General features: G+C 36.8%; 1 long non-coding RNA gene across 1 annotated transcript; it reads right to left on the reverse strand.

Annotated features, from left to right (window-relative positions):
- Positions 1 to 341: 341 nt before the first annotated feature.
- Positions 342 to 3769, reverse strand: LOC145795853 (uncharacterized). The gene is made up of 3 exons (XR_014336737.1): positions 3740 to 3769; positions 2664 to 2702; positions 342 to 777 (listed from the first exon to the last, which is right to left on the reverse strand). It is a non-coding gene; the product is annotated as an uncharacterized LOC145795853 (long non-coding RNA).
- Positions 3770 to 4253: the final 484 nt, after the last annotated feature.

The following is a 4253-nucleotide window of genomic DNA, read 5'->3' on the forward strand; positions in this document are numbered from 1 at the left end:
CAAAGGGACTTGAACCATGGCTAAGCCAACCAAGCCTCACAAGGCCTAGGGGGCTTAAAACAGGTCCAAGGCAGACCTAGACCATGCAAAGGGGACCCCTTAGATGGCATCTAAGTGGCCCAAATTCAAAGGCATGTACAATGGCCAAAACATGGAGCATATAACACAAGCTCATAAGGCATCAAAGAGACATCCAAGGCAAGCATATAAGCATGCAAAGGGGACTGAAATGACATGGTTGATAGTTCCAAACCACTAAATCAATGCAAGAATGTCATGTTATACATTCACACACTTAAGGCCAACAAGCCGGAATGCAAAGGGGCTATACTAAGTGTCACACCCCAAACCCGCCCCTAAAAGTTTGGGCATGACCACTTCAGAAACGGACACTTAACCTGTTATATATATAATATATGGGGCCTGAACGGAAGCATTAAATATCAGAATTTGACAATAGAAACAAACTCCATTGAGCTACTACTATCATGCCAGGATCACAAACTTTAAACAGACAAATAAAATCTAAAACATACATCTGAATATCGGATATATACGCACATATACACAAGCCCAGCTCTATAATTGGGCATACAACAAAACATTTCGGAAGAAAGTGTTGTACACATTTCAACCTTAGGCCCACAACTAGAGTGCAAAACCAAAGTTCATCAAAACTTCATGAAAACAAGAGCAGCTTCTCTTAGGCTTGGACATGGAAAGGTTGACCAAAGAGGACAAGCATCATGGTTTAGGACTGACCACTTGGTTGGTTACCTACAGAAACAGACATAACATAGGGTGAGCCAAGCTCAGTGAATAGTATGATACATAAATGCACAATTTAAACATAATACATAACAGTGCATAAATAAATGCGAAGATCATGTAGTTAATCTGTTCATGTTTTCATGTTATATGGCCTTAGGCCCCATTCGCGAGTCATAATGGTTTTAAGCCCATGAACACATTAACATTAAGCTTTTAAACATAATGGCATATAGCCCTTGAACATATGGCATGGAGCCCTTAAACATGGTGGCATATAGCCCTTGTACATATGGCATGAAGCCCTTGTCAGAATGGCATAAAGCCCTTATCAGAATGGCATTACAGCCCTTGAACATATAAATATATGAACTCAAGAGGTGTCTCACACGGATTCTAGAGGTGACTCACATTGTAGCACTTAGTTCCGTGTAGCACTTTGTTTCATATTAGAATGGCATAAGCCCTTATCAGATTGGCATTATAGCCTTTATCAGAATGGCATTAAGCCCTTAAAACATATTGGCATTAAAGCCCTTGAACATACATATATGAACCCAAGAGGTGTCTCACACGGACTCTAGAGGTAACTCACATCGTAGCACCTAGTTCCGTGTAGCACTTTGTTTCATTTCATAACAACTTATACAGATGGCCATGAGCCTCATAACTTTCACAGAATGGCTTTCAGCCTCATAATTTTCACATATGTATGGACTCAAGAGGTGTCTCACATGGACTCTAGCGGTGGCTCACAATGTAGCACTTAGTTCCAAGTAGCACTTTGTTCCATACCAATAATTAGCAGGTCTTACAGACCAAACCATACATAAATGTCATACTATAAACGGAAATAAATTCATACATATGTATTATACTTGAATCATTAACAGAAATCAGAATTCATACTTACTTATACTTAGCCTTTTAATAGCGCTGGCAAATCAATAAAAAGCATTCTTGTTAGTTCTATAAAGAAATTCCTCAACATTGTGAACTTATAATACACTTGAACTTGTACATATGTAAGCATGTAACGTAGCTTGTAACATACTTACGCTTGTATCGTACTTAAACTTGTAACATACTTGAACTTATAACATGCGTATACTTGTAACATACTTGAATTTATAACATACATGGACTTATAACATACTTGGACTTGTAACATACATGAACTTATCACATACTTAAACTTGAAAACTTGTAACACATTTAAACTTGTACATACTTGTACTTGTAACCTTACTTAAACTTGTGCATATTTGAACTTGTCACACATATATAAACTTGTAACATTCTTGACTTAGAGCGTACGTAAACTTATAACAGACTTAAACTTAGAACATACGTAAACTTGTAACTTAATTATTTGAACCACGGTATTATTATCCCTGGATAAGGGCCTTGTGCTAAGGATGATGTGAATACTTCTACATATATGAATAATCATTAAATTAATAGAAAACAGAGCTTTTCTTGTTATATCACGTCATTCTCATGCACTTAACAAAATAGAATGATTCATATTCTTATGTGGGTTGCATACTAATGGTAAACCTTTACATTCCTATCATAGATTCGAAACGTTCTTGGGTCCCTTCATAACATAATCTTAATTCACACAACATCATTCTTCAAGGATGAACATAAGTTCCACTTATTCTTTAAGAAATAACATACTATGCTGATAAATAACAAAGACTAATATTCGTCATTAACGGAATATAAGGATTCCAAAATCATACCGACGTACGCAAATCTTTCAACGTTCATACAAGCTCACATTGCTTTCCAATTGTCATAATGTTTAAATAATACTTACAAAGAACAGAGCATTGGTGACAATAATTGTCAATAGTATATAAAGTGTACATTCTTGTACTACTACTCACAGTGCTATAGCGGAGTGCTTGTCCCTCCTGGAACGTACCCTGTACACATACAGAACTTAGACATTAGTTCTTTTGCTTTCTTAATTCCTTTCCTGCTTTAGTTTACTTCGAATGAATTTACGGGCATCTTAGGGACATCAAACACAAATTCTAAAAATACCAGAAGGTTAAGCACGTAAAACCGAGCAAACAAATTTTTGCAGCATGGGCCGCACGTGCGGCTGTGAGCCCCGCACGTGCGGCAGGCCTTCCGCACGTGCGGCAGTGATCCCCGCACGTGCGGCGATTTCAGCAGAAAGCAGTCCGAAAATGCAGAAAAACCCAATTTTTGATACATTTTTCAAGGCTCAAAATAGGTTCTTTTAATTGATGAAACATGGTTCAAAATCATGTAAATAGGAGCTATAAAATAGATCAATCTTCATACAATTTGGACTTTTGATCTTAACTCACAAACACAACTTATCTTCATAACATTCCTATCTTTTCGCACATAGCTATATATACACACATGATCATTTAGCTACATAATCAAGCTTCAAAAATATGATTCTAATTAATCATTCACCACATATTTGTTCCATAACATAAACCCTAACTTGTATGACATAAAGAACTTTCTACTTAATTATCAAAGAGAGGAATCAAGAAGAATGAATTACACATACCCTACCTTAAAATCTTTGTAACCCCTTTTATTTCCCAATCTTCTTCCTTGGAAGCTCCTTCTTCTTTCTCCCTAATTCTCCTCTTCTAACCCTCTTAGAAAATATTTTTGTGTTTTTTGGTCCAAGTCAATGACTAGAGTATACATATATATATTATGGTATAATAATTGAATAGGACAAAAATCAATCGTTTAAGCATCCCAAATTGAAATTTCACAGAAACATTTAATATTACTTAAAAATTATGTTGATCACATATATAACTTCAATTTCAGATAATTAAGTCCCTAAGGCTTCCAATTTCTGCTTTACTTACTTAAATAGGGGATTTACTTACTTAACCGTAATTCCACATGGAATTTCACAATAAGCATATAAATATACAGAATAAGGGAACTGAAAGTATACCAGAATCATAGACGAGGGTCGGGTTATTACTTCTCTGTGTATCGGCACTTATGTTGGTTTATCGGCTCTTTGTGTGGGTTGACCGACCTTTTCTGGCCGATACCACATTGTTGCCTCTTGCAGGCATGGTGCATGCCAGCTGTGCCAGCTGGGATGCACAGACCCTCCCCCCACACACGTGTGTGGCTGTTTTGGCCCCTTTGCCCCCTTTTTTTTTTAATCCAAACTTCTTCTAGAAGATTACACCCTTTGCTCAAGCTTCTTGAGGAAGCTTGACCCTTTGTCTTAGCTTCCTCAAGAAGCTTGGACCTTTGGGATAGCTTCTCTTAGAAGCTTGATCCCTTTGACCCTTTCATTTAGCTTCTCTAAGAAGCTTCAAGCCTTTGCCTTGTCTATATAAGGAGACCTTTCTTCTCCATTTGAGAGGTTCAGCAAAACCAGGCCTTATATGATATATATTTGATATATATCACTCTCTATATATATATATCTCCCTCTCTCTCTCTTCATTTGT

Source organism: Camellia sinensis, chromosome 1, assembly GCF_055761805.1.
Source record: "Camellia sinensis isolate YWXY chromosome 1, ASM5576180v1, whole genome shotgun sequence".
In the NCBI taxonomy this organism is placed as follows: Eukaryota; Viridiplantae; Streptophyta; class Magnoliopsida; order Ericales; family Theaceae; genus Camellia; species Camellia sinensis.